The following is a 13,576-nucleotide window of genomic DNA, read 5'->3' on the forward strand; positions in this document are numbered from 1 at the left end:
TGTGGGCTGATGAAATCATTGTTTCACAAAATATACAGACTGGCTGTACACAGAAAAATGCAAGGGCATCATTTTTCAGATTTATCTACTCAGAGACCCGGTTTCAAAAAATAGCGGTTTCAGTCTCCTAAAATGCCAGATCTGTCAGGATGAAACAAAATTGCCTTCCAAATTTTTGCATATGCAGCTGAACACATCACTGTGTGGACAGAGCCCAAAATGCTTTATTATACATGACAGGCCAGTAATTGACAATTTGACTTTGTAAAGTGAAAAATAAAGTCTGTCTGCTCACATACTGTACAGTCCTGCACTCTGCCATTGTTGTTTGGGTTGTCAGGTATTTCCACATCAATATGATAACAGTATAGTTTTTAAACAATGCACGTTTAAACCTGTTACCAACAGTTTGCCATGTAAATCTGTGGCTAAAACTCATAAAGATTTAGCATTTTATTTCAAAATGTTATTTGTAAACTTAATGTAAATCAATAATTTAGCATCCTAAGGCTACCTTTACACTAATAAATGTTAGTTTTGAAAAGGTATTTTAGAATAAAAATGATTCACCTAGCCAGTGGCACCCCCAGAAAATTTTCTTCAAATCTTGATTATATTATCAGAACCTAATAATATAATTCATTCATATTCCTTTTTAAGCCACAATAATATAACCGCAGCTTCTTTTATTGATGTGTCTTTTCTTTTTTGCAAAATACATCCAAAAATCATTGAGATTTTGGGCATTGTAAGTAAACCAGCAAAAAAATGAAGATATATATATATATATCGTCATCGTCAAACAATACTAAACAAATTATGTTATATGAAAATAAAAAACCTAACTCAAACTTTAAAGTGTTGTGGTAAAGTCAGCTTATCTGCTGCAGTTGAACGTAAGCAGTTCATCCCCAAGGTGCAGCCAGAGTAACAGTCAAACATCTATTATTACATACTTAAAAGGGGGAGAGGCAGTGAATCAGCAGCATCGGTGGAACCAATCAATCCACAATAATTTAGTTGCTGCATTTTATTTATTTATTTATTGAAATATTGTGAATTTACGTAAGTACATTTAAATTAATAATATCATCAGCAAAATCATATTGCGGTGGCCACAGGGGTAAGGCTGGGTGAGTTCGATACTTTTTAAGCACCGACCGAATCGTCTCGATACTATCGAGTATCGAAAAAATCTTTTTCGTTTGGTACCAAATTTCGATACCCAAGGGTATAATCTTGTCAACGTCAGTGAGCACCACTTGGAGAAAACCTGCATCCTTAACGTGCCCGGATCATATGCTGGTGATTGGCTGCGGCGAGGCTGTCTTGAAAATTAATAGTTTACGCGGTTACGCCCACTCGCCCAGAGCTTGTCAAATTGTCAAACAGACATACAAAATCTGTTAACTTTTAGCACTTCTTGCTTGTGTACCGTTAAAGTTAAGTTTAAGGCCCCGTTTACACTGCGGATCTGTTCTATGACCGTGCAGACAGAAAAAAAAAAACGCATTCATTCGGATATTCAGCGATCGGTTTCAGGTCTCCTTCATATGTGGAAATATATCAGATATAAATCGGATATGTGACAATGCGACTGTCATGTAAACAGGCAGATCGGATTTATTGAGGCGTTCTGTTCTGATCATCATTAAACTTGTGACAATGTGGTGCTTCTCTGCGGTTTAATGATGTAGAAGGAAGAGCGTGTGTGAGATTCCGACGCGGTAAACAACAACAACAACAGAGGAAACATGGAGGAAAGTGGTCAGTCGCCATAATTTGCTCCCACCAGACCTGAGATCTCTCTCGTACCCACACATTCCTCTGAATAAAGGAGTACATCATGCAGCATATAAACCATAACCGCAAGCTGTGATGACGGCCCTTTCCCACCTCCTCCGCCTCAAAATCATTTTAAAGTTGGGCGAACTTCGTGTTGTAACTTTTGCTTTTTGTCGCTAATAATACACTCACTGCGGGCTACATGTAGAACAACTTTATTCTCTCCAACAACACCAGTGCTACATATTCAACTACACGCACACATTAGGGCCATACATTACGTGAACTGCGTGGGGGTAAATCTGGACTGAACCATTCACTGCTTATACTACGCTTCGCATATTTCACAGAGCTATAAACAAGACAGTTTCTTCCATCGTGGCTAGTGTGCCACAGATGCTAGAACCTGCGTTTATGCATGCATCGTAAATTGTACGTCAAGTGTAAAGACATGAATTGAAAATGGGTCACAACGTGTAAACGGACAGACAAAAAAATCTGATATAGGCAGTATCATATGTATACGGAATTGGGCATCAAGACCTGACAGTGTAAACGGGGCTTAAGTTTGTGCGGGGTAAATGTATTAATCCTTTTTTGGACCTAACGTACCCTATGTAACGTTATGTACTGTTTCGATGGCTTTAAATACCTGGCTAAGTTGATACTAAAATGCTTTAAGGTTAACAGTAAAAAGTAGTTTACCTGACATTAAACTTATCTAATATAAATGTCCTTATCCTCGTCTGCATTAACAGTTTAGCTTTCATGTTTTCTTCACATTAATGTTATAGTTTCTGCTCCTGCTGACCCTGGAATTAGAAGACCATCAAGTGATAATCCATTTACACTGGCAGAAAAAGTAAAAATTACAAAGAAAGGAAAGATGAATGCCACAGAGCCGTTACAAATTAAAGGTTGCTGCCTTTTTCTACTGTGGAAAAAGATTAGATTTACTGGATATGCATTTTTCAATGCCTAGAAAGGAACCAAAAACACTCAAAATAAGTCCATGCGATATAAGTGGTTCAATCATAATTATATGAAGCTGCGACAATACTTCTGTGCGCAAAGTAAACAAAAATAACTTTATTCAACGATTTATCCAAGGGAGGATCAGAAAGCTCTTGGATTTAAATCTAAAATATTTTCATTTGTAGATAATTAATGACATAATTTCAATTTGTGGGTGAACCAAACCTTTAAGCAGCAGTAAGCCTCACAAATACTTAAAATTGATTGACTTAAAACTGCTTGAACTTTATTAAAACTGTTTGCACTAATATATTGTGTTAACTACACTTTGTTCATTTTGTGCTTTTGTTCCTTTGTTTATTGGTCTTAGAGATGAGCCTGCAGTGAAAAGTGTCACAAACATCCTGAAAAAATAATCTTGTTATAATATATTTCTTAAAATAAAAGTATCGGAAAAAGTATCGTTCTGAACCGGTATCGAATTCAGGGTATCAGTATCGGTATCGAAAATTTTGGAACGATACCCAGCCCCACACAGGGGTGGATAGAGTTTACATTGGAGTGGCCGTGGCCTACCCTTTGGGGCGCCCCTGCACCTAGAATTTCTAAAAAGATCTCCGTCCACACTACACCGCTGAAAATGCACATCACGTGGCCACACAAACACACTGGCATGCGCTGCAGCGTATGCACTCGTCTGAGCTCCAGGCAGTCAGCAGGTGCTTTGAGCAAAGCTCCCCAGGTGAGAGTAGCACACGTTGGACAGTTCATCAAGAATCTACCGCTGGATGTCATCTCACTAAAGTTGTTAAACGTGATTTAATTCATCTTGTCTCTATCTAACGACTCTATGGTCTTTTGAATCTATTACTTGTTCTCAGGTGTTTTGGCTGAGCGTAAAGGTAAATTAATATATAAATTTATGTAATTATGTACACTGATTCTGCACATTCGATTGATTGCTTGCCTTTATTTCCTATAATATATAAACTTATTGTACATTATACTTTTATAATGGCCATTATTGATTATTAAAACTGATATTCAGCAAAAGAGATGGTATATTTCATATTTTTCAATGAAAATGTAAGGAGGCAGTAATGTTATAGGCTCTGTTTTGTTATCAATATGCATACAGTGAAGATGACGGTCATATAAATATGTAGCTACACGACGCCTCAACATTTTTGGTGTCTGTTAAGATGCTAATATCCAAATGAAAATAATTCCTTATATCATGTTTTCAACAGTTCCTTATATCATGTTTTCATTTTATTGTTAAGATAGTGTAACAACGTAGATGTATTTAATGTTTTAAAATACATTGTTCCCTTTGAAGATTTGGCCAACATAGGAAGTTTGTTTTCTATATCAAACTTGCGAAGTCTGAACTTGCAAGGAAAGGATGCAAGACTGAGAAAAAGCCCCAATAAGCGAATGTCTCAAAACTAAAACGAATTAGTGTAAGTTGGGCCTAAATGTCCACAAAAAAAGACATAAACGTCACTGGAAAAACTAGAAGCACAGCACATTCAAGTTACAAATGGCCCACTCTTATCCTAAAATAAGGTGGAAAAGACGTGTTCGAAAACATTTTCAAGAAGCTCCATGTTGTAAAAAGCACAATGCATTCCTACAGAGAAAAAAAAACAGGGTGTACAGTGAGAAGCACTGAACCTCTTTGGTTCTCTTGAGAAATACACTAGAACTGTTTGCTTTTGTCTCTGTGTGTGTGTGTGTGTGTGTGTGTGTGCGTGTGCGTGTGTGCGTATAATCTGTCCCTGTTGCTCACAGCATCTGTACACCTCATCACATGGAGTCCTGTGTGTGACTCTGATATCGCATCTGTCTACCTCTGACCTGCTGCTCTGAGGGGTTGTAACTAGAGCCTGTTTTCCTCTTTGGAGTTTGAGCTTGGAGAAGGCAGCTAAATTTACTGTGGAGGTCCCACAGTGTGGCCTACATTTCAAACCGATATCTCCTCTTATGACCGTAGCCTGGGGATAGCGGAAAGAAACACGATGAAGCACAGAGAAGCTTTCCTTAACAGCGATAACATTCACTAGCACTAGTCAAACCAATGAATGATATATAAACATACAGTGCATCCAGAAAGTATTCATAGCGCTTCACTTTTTCCACATTTTTAATGTTACAGCCTTATTCCATAATGGATTAAATGCATTTATTTCCTCAAAATTCTACACACAATACCCCATAATGGACAACGTGAAAAAAAGATTTTTTTGAAATTGTTGCACATTTATTAAAAAATAAAAAACCTGAAAAATCACATGTGCATGAATATTCACAGCCTTTGCCGTGAAGCTCTTGAGTGACTTCTGTTTCCACTGATCATTCTTGAGATGTTGCAGCAGTTTAATTGGAGTTCACCTGTGGTAAATTCAGTTGATTGGACATGATTTGAAAAGGCATACACCTGTCTATATAAGGTCCCAGGTTTGACAGTGCATGTCAAAGCACAAACCAAGCATGAGGACAAAGGAATTGTCTGTAGACCTCCGAGACAGGATTGTTTTGAGGCACAAGGCTGTGGAAGGTTACAGAAAAATTTCTGTTTCTCTGAAACTTTCAGTGAGCACAGTGGCCTCCATCATCCGTAAATGCAAGATGTTTGGAACCACCAGGACTCTTCCTAGAGCTGGCTGGTGATTTAAGCTGAGTAATCGGAGGAGAAGGGCCTCAGTCAAGGAGGTGATCGATAACCGAATGGTCAATCTGTCTGAGCACCAGCATTTGTCCGTGGAGAAAGGAGAACCTTACAGGACAACCATCTGTGGAGCAATCCACAAATCAGACCTGTAAGGTAGAGTGGCCAGACGGAAGCCACTCCCCGCCTGGAATTTGCCAAAAGGCATCTGAAGGACTCTAAGACAATAATAAACACAATTCTCTGGTCTGATGAGACTAAAATTGAACTCTTTGAAATGAATGCCAGGCATAACGTTTGGAGAAAACCAGGCACCACTCATCACCAGGCTAATACCATACCTATAGTGTAGCATGGTGGTGGCAGCATCATGCTCTGGGGTGTTTTTCAGCAGCAGGAACTGGAAGACTAGTCAGGATAGAGGGAAAGATGAATGCAGCAATGTCCAGAGACATCCTGAATGAAAACCTGCTTCAGAGTGCTCCTAACCTCAGACTGGGGCGACGGTTCATCGTCCAGCAGGACAATGACCAAAGCACATAAATAAATGTGGAAAAAGTGAAGCGCTATGAATACTTTCCAGATGCACTGTATATAGGGAGACTAAGAAATATTGTATGTAGGCAAACAGGCGAGAGAACTCTTCGAACAGCGCCAACAGCATGCTTTTATAATTGGCGCTGTCCTTCTCACAGCTGCACCTGATCTCCGCTCATATGGAGAGAGAGAGAAAGAGATAGAGAAGGGAGGATACAACACACAGGGACAATACAGCACTGTCAAAATAAAAAGTTATTCAATACGTAACAGTGGCAATAAGACCGTAACTGTACTGTGCATTGACACCATGGCCATATTCATCTAAACACAAGAAGACAACCTTAACGTTATACCAGACACTGTAAAAAGCTCATTCCCAGCCACTAGACTTTTCTGACAGGGTATTCAAGTGTCATCGAGTATCAAATGTGAAAGTATGTTTTGGGACTGATATGCAGGAGTTATTATTATGGATTATAGATAGTGAAATTTAGCATTTTTTAAGCATGATGGTAAAACACAGACGCTGTTATGAATGTATTAAAACATATGCGAGTTTGTTGTAAAAATTGATAATAATGACAAAAAAATGCTCATTTGTGCTTCTCCTTTCCTCTGTTTGCAGTCATGCTGCCGTTGTAGATGGTGTATTCTGGGAAATTTTTGTACCTCTTGGTTTTGAGTGTGGTCCTGGAAATCGACCATAAGGGCTATCTAGCCCGTCCGCTTAAGGCTGATTTATACTTGTGTCAAGCGCACACGTATGGTCTGGTGCATCCTTTGCATGGTCACATAGCCCTCGCCATCCCCGTCACGAACAGTGATGCGCACCTCTCAAAAAATTTAACTACACGTCACACAAGCTCTGTGATTCGTTGCTTGGTATCGCTGACGAGTGTGGGCCGGGATGAGAGCCGTGCAAACCCATTCGAGCGAGTGTTTACAAGTGTCGAGTCCTGTGAAGGAGGATTTCCAGCCTGGTATTAGCTGGTCAGGCTAATGGAAAATGACCAGCTAAATCCAGCTAAAACCAACTTTACCAGCCTGGTTTTGGCTGGGCACCCAGCCTGGCTAGGCTGGTCAAGCTGGTTTTAGCTGGTCATTTTCCAGCCTGATCAGCTAAGACCAGCTAAATGGCTGGAAATCAGCCTGGAAACGGCCAAAACCCCTCTAAAACCAGGCTGGTCAACCAGCTAAAACCAGCCAACCAGCCTAGGCTGGTTTAAGCAGTTTTTTTTTCAGTAGGGTTTTGTTTTGTGTTTACTTTATAATTAAAGTTGTTGCACGCTCGACGGTTCCTGCCTCAAAATGAGTGCGTTTGAGCCACTTGTACATTAAGGTAGCGTTCAGAAAAAACTAAACACCAGCGAAGAAACTTGACACAGAAGAACATCAAAACCTCACTGCCAGCTAGTGTTTCAGAAGTGTTATTGCAGAGCAACACAAACAGCACAGAAGTATAAATGCACGCCGATCACAGAAGTATAAACCAGGCTTTAGCCATACGCCTTCAAGCTAAAGAGAATTGGGACACACCACGTGAACGCGCAAAATGAGGGCTAGGGGTAAGTGCGAAGGGGTAGAATTGGGATTGGGCCTTAATGTGCATCCTGATCTGATGCAGAAGATGAAGCAAACAGTGTTGTTTTTACAGCTTTTGGCGCACAAAATTGTTTATTGAGCTTTATATGATTACACTTAAACCACTAATGTCACATGAAAGGTTTTGCCAGTGTTTTTGGTTCCTTTTCTGGAACTTGAATGGGACAGTTTTTGTCTATTTAAAGAAATGTTTTGCTTTTGTGTTCTGATAACGAAGGTCTCAGGGTTTTGAAACAAAATGAGAATGAGTAATTAATAACTGCATTATCACTTTTAGGTGAACTAACCCTTTAATAGCTGTAGTACTGCACTGGAAAACTGAAAGCTTTTTTCACTTGAAGTGTAGTATTATCCAAAGATCCGCTAAGGAAGCTGAAACTGGCAAATGAGTAATGGAATTTTAATCATAAAATAAACAAAAAAATTTTTGAAGTGGCTGCCTCTCACAAACAACTGCAACATAATCAAAACAGTAATGCAAATGTCTCAGATCTCTCATCCAACACCTTTGCAGTCATTTCCTTCAATCTTTACTTCTGCAGCTCCATGAGACTCAAGGCTGGTATGGTGCACACTTCACTCATTAACAATGACTCCATTGGCTAACTTACTTTGCTCCCACAACACCATCATCCTCACAATGCTCCATTTAAAATAACAAGTTACTGATTCAAGATTCAGACTAAGGCACAAAAATAGATGGGCAAAATAATTGAGGTTAATGAACATAAGTTTATGTTTAAGTAAGTGGGTGGTTTTCATGCACGTATGTGCACGTCATTGACAGATTAATTTTTTTTTGGAGTTTGTCCATATTCATAATTTGATTTCAAGTATTTCACACTTTTAAAATTTTATTTTATTGTTTAGTCCTTAATTTAGTTGTGTATTTTATCTTATTTTTAGTTTATTCCTTTTTATGATAATTTTTTTTTGATGAATTAAAAAGTAATAGAATATAAAAAATTACAAAGAGAAATTTGAAAAATATCGAAAAATGGCCATTTACATACTTTATTTTCAACTATTTAAATAACCATACCTGTCAACATTGGCATGTAAATAAACGATACCTCCCAACCCCCCAATAAAAAAAATAATAATTAAAAAAAATTACTAAATCTGTTCATCTGCAGCTGTTTTATTGTAAATACACAGTTGAAACTGTCAGTAAAATGTTTTTATTATTATTATTATTATTATTATTAACAAAGGATAGAATAAACAGTATACATTACAAACAGCTGCGATAAATTAAAGTTTAGCCTATTATAAAGAAATTGAATCAAGTTATCAAATCTTATTAACCTTTTCTTCTCTGTATAATTTAAACATTCTGATTAAAGAGCAGCGAATGAATCTCTCATTTAGATTTTTCGTTTGATTATATGAATTAACAGAGGTGTCGTTTTTTAAAAGTCAATAATGAAAGCATTTGATTGCTTTCCTAACTGCTCATTTAAGACAAAATTTGTTGGGTTTAAAAGAAAACCCACTGAGTTAGTTATGTTTAGATGTTATTATTATTATTAGTAGTAGTAGTAGTAGTAGTAGAATATGTGTGTTCAAATACGCACCCAAAACCCACTTCAAATCGTGTGTATAGAATCCGTTCAGGAAACAGCAGCTATATATCACTATGAAGCGCAACTGAGAGTCACGCACCGCTACATAAACCGGCTGGGGTTTTTTGGGGATTGCATAGGAGGGGCAACGACGCCTGTAATGGGAAGAAAGGGAATCTCGCCATTTTTATATTTATTTCAAAGTGTTTTCATGCCTAAATAAAATAAAAGCACGGAACTGATTCACATTTAAGAGCAAGGGGCATCCCCTGGTGGTTTGGCGGTATGTGTTGCGGATAGGCAAGATCAGCTTTTTGATGTTTATTCCCACCCTTCACAGAAAGATTGAAAATACGGGAGAAATACGGAAAAATAGCTTTACGGGATGATAGCGGAGTAAAATTGCAAAATACGGGAGAATCCTGGGAAAAACTGGAAGGTTGACAGGTATGTAAATGACAGATATCTACATATATGTACAAATATATTAGACATAATACATATCTTCATACTATGTCTATGTCCGATTTCTGTATGGGACTCCACTTGAATAATGCTACTGGTGTAATACGCCAGTTGTCACCCTAACAGTGTATTCAATATGATGCACATAGGAATTTAATGATTACTCTAGATTACTTATAGATCTACAACAATTTCAAGTGCTACTTAAATTACAATGCTTTTGGGAAACAGGCTGTAGCATTAAGGTCAGTCACACAATCATTTTTAACGATCTACTTAGGCTTACGATGCTTTTGGGAAACACACCCTAGGCTAGTAAAAAAAAATCACCATTTTAAGGTTCAGTAATGTAAACAAGGGCTTTTGTAATTAGGGAAAGGGAACAGAGTGGGTGGGGTGTAATTTTAGCCGAGGGGGAACCCCCAGCAAACTAGTCCCTCAGAATGTGAATTTGAGCAAGGAGGACCCCAGCTGCAAAACACAGTTTATACCAAAAAGGGGAGACCCCTGGTTTTTACCAAGTTGCACACATTGCTGGCTTGTGCAACAAAACTGGACAAATGTATTAAAGTGTACAAAAAATGGCTAAGTTTCTCAGATTTCCAAGCAGTGTTTGTCTTAAGAATCATAATATTCCTCATAAGCTTAGCCCCAAGCTATCCTTCAGATAATGTTTTTTACTGATGCTCCATCATAAATGATGTTAGCTCAGATGTGACGCATACATGAACTAACATGTCTGTCACTTTACACTGGAATGCACGCAGCATTGTGCCGGCTTGCCTCCGAAGAGTATTTTCTGCATCCTCTCCAACTTCAGTAAAGTGTTTAGAAAGGAACATGTCATTTGTGAAATGCGTTTGGATTGGTTAGCTAAACTGATAACAGTTTTTGAAGCCATAATCTGCAGCTTGTTTCTTTAAGACTTGTTAAAGATAACTGATTGTGGAGTCATGAGTGACACAGAGCCTTGTAGCTCCTTTCCATATTTATAGAAATCTCGCATTGCATGCACGTTCTTGCTGAGGGCAAAGTTATGTACAGCTAAGCAGCTGTCTCCCTGCGTTTTGCATGAAAGACACGCCTTGACGTGAGCTATGTTGAGATGTAAAACATCTCTGACCAGACGAACATTACTTTGAACATATCACACACCCCTCAATGAGGCAGTGTCACAGGCTCTCAACGTCTGCTGGGCTCTGGGAAGATGCCAACATGAATTGGAATTGCTTCACGTTTCACTGTGAACCTACACGGAGGACAGTGGATGTGAGAACTGATGAATATTTAATTTATACCCTTGCATCTGGGAATAAAACAATTCTATGCATCTGATTAAAATGTGAGCCATATACATCAACAGTTGCTTTTGTGTTTGTTATTCGCTGTTTGCCATATAACGGAAAAGATTCGCTGTTAGCTAGAATATTAAACACAAGTGTATAGCATTTAATAGGAGTTGAGAGAAACGGGGCAAAATGTGGTGGTGATGTTGTTGCTCTTACGTCCAGATTACACCGGCCTGGTCCCCCATCTGCTGCAGTCATGAGTGTGAGTGGTGCACATCTTGCCTGGAGGCCTCCATATGTACACATTTCCCCTAAGTCATTAATATGAGCCTCACTATCTAAAATGTGTTATTACAGTCTAAACAAACACATACAAGTACACAGATTGTTATGCTAAATTAAATCTGTGGCTATCTTTACAGTTTAAGCCCTAAATTTTAGTGAAAACTGTACTTCAACATATGTTTCACTGGAGTTTTAGGCAAAATTAATGTTGCAAGGCAGTATGATGCCAACTACTTTTGTTACTTTTGGACTACTAGGAACATATTATCAACATACAAAGAATTATTTTCATGCGGTTCTTTAAACAACACCATAAAAAGTACCACAAAAACACCTTAAGAATGGTTTGGAATCAAATACAACTCTTCTGGCATCATCAGTTTGCTTGCTCTGTAGCTTTGTACAGTACAGCTGAAGATCTTTGCCCAAACCCGAAGGAAGGAGCCCGATGGGATGTGACAGGTTCAGGTTTAATTTCTATCATTTTAGATTGGGCTGGGCTCAGGCTTGCACTTGCGCTCTGCCTTGCACGGTAAATGAATGGTCAATGAATTTCGATTAGTGCGAGAAAGTAATCAAATCGTTTGTTACAACATCAAAAAAGGAGAAACAAATGATGACGGAGAAGTCAAAAAGAGCTAATTTTGCGAAGTGGGGAAATGTATAGCAAGCTGACAGGGATGATGACAAGGTCACTCATTACATTAAAACTGGCTCTGGCATGAGTGACCAAAGGTTTTGCTATAGCAGCCCAGCCTGTGGTGCTCCCAGCAAATAGTTTTGGTGGAAACAGGAGACTTGAGGTGCACATTTAATTCTGCAGCAAGTTGGGCAGCTGTGGTGTTATGTCATTTGGATACAAGCCGGGTTAGTACCCGGACATCCCTTTCAGACAGCTTCCTCTTGCATCCACAGATAATCCTGTTGATGTGGTTTGTCCTTCTGTCCTTTGGTATGCTGACATTACCCTGGATACTATAGCTCTTGATATGTCACAAAGACCTGCTGACTTGGTCACATATGGTAACATTGGACATTTTTTTAAACAAAACTGTGCTATTACTCTGCTAATTAAACCTTCACTCTCTGCTCTTTCTGGTGGAATAAAGATTGGCCACCAGGCTCGTCAAATTTAGCCATGAAACATCCAACATTAAATCGGCCAGTGTTTCAGTTTCATTGTCCAAAACCCTGTAGTTAATTTATAAGATATTATATGTCTTTACTTTCATTTTCACTTTTACTCTGATTTAATACATCTAAGCAGAATAAAATAAGTCATTTCTTTCAAAATTCCAAGCACAATTGTAGTAAGACAGATGCACATTTTGTTCTCTCTCTCTCTCTCTCTCTCTCTCTCTCTCTCTCTCTTCTATTTAATATCTAAGAAAGTATTTTTAAGGTTTACCTGCATACAATAAAATATCTTTTCCAAATATCTGTAAATCTGTATTGACTGACAATGTAAATTTCTTACAGTAACATCCGGTATAGAATTTCTGAGACAGTGGAAAGAAAATGAGAAACAGTTAGCAAATACTTTGTAAAGACAATCCCAAACACTGGTTCCTGTAAAAGCGATCAGGACTTACCTGAGTGTGGAAAGCACTCATAAACAGAGCTGGTGCTGGGGGACTCCCTGGTGCTTGTTTATATAGCCTATAAGAGGGATGGTGTACATGTGTGTTCTTAGGGTTTCTATCAGATGGTTTCCACATCAACTCTACTCGGACCATCCGGTGAACAGCCTTCCTGACAGACAGATACAGTAGTGCAGCTTGGAGATATTGAGGATGGCTACGGTGAACTCTGGGTAATAACACATACTCTGAATAAGCATCTGGAAAGTGTAGATAACACACACACACACACACAAAGATGTGTTCTGACCACAGAACTACTAAAGAAACTACAGAAACTACTCAATTTCTCATTTAAATCTCAGAATGCATGTGAATATGCTTGATGTTTCTCTGCAGTTACACACTCGTTGTCTTTTGAGTTCTAGTAATTAAATATGTAGAAAGCTGTTTCTGTAAACTGGGTGAGCAGCAGATTGCAGGAGCACAGTGTTTCTTGTCCTTTATCCTCAGTTAAATGTCAGACTGGCTGCTTGGAAAAGAAATAGCACACTATCAAGAGAGCTGCAGAACTTGAGCAATGGTGATAATTGCTTTAGCAAACACCATTTATGCCTAAAACTAATTTGGTTTTTTTTTCTGAGGGCTAAAAAAAATATGAATTACATCTTTTATCCCATTATTTGTCACACAAATTAGTAAAAAATAAATAAATAAACAAAAAAATGTCCTCCCTAGCTGAGAAATGTATCAATGCCGCATTTAGATATGGGCCAGAGGCCAAATTCCTGCTGCCATGTTCTCTCTACACTGCACAGG

The sequence above is a fragment of the Danio aesculapii genome, chromosome 14, assembly GCF_903798145.1.
Source record: "Danio aesculapii chromosome 14, fDanAes4.1, whole genome shotgun sequence".
In the NCBI taxonomy this organism is placed as follows: Eukaryota; Metazoa; Chordata; class Actinopteri; order Cypriniformes; family Danionidae; genus Danio; species Danio aesculapii.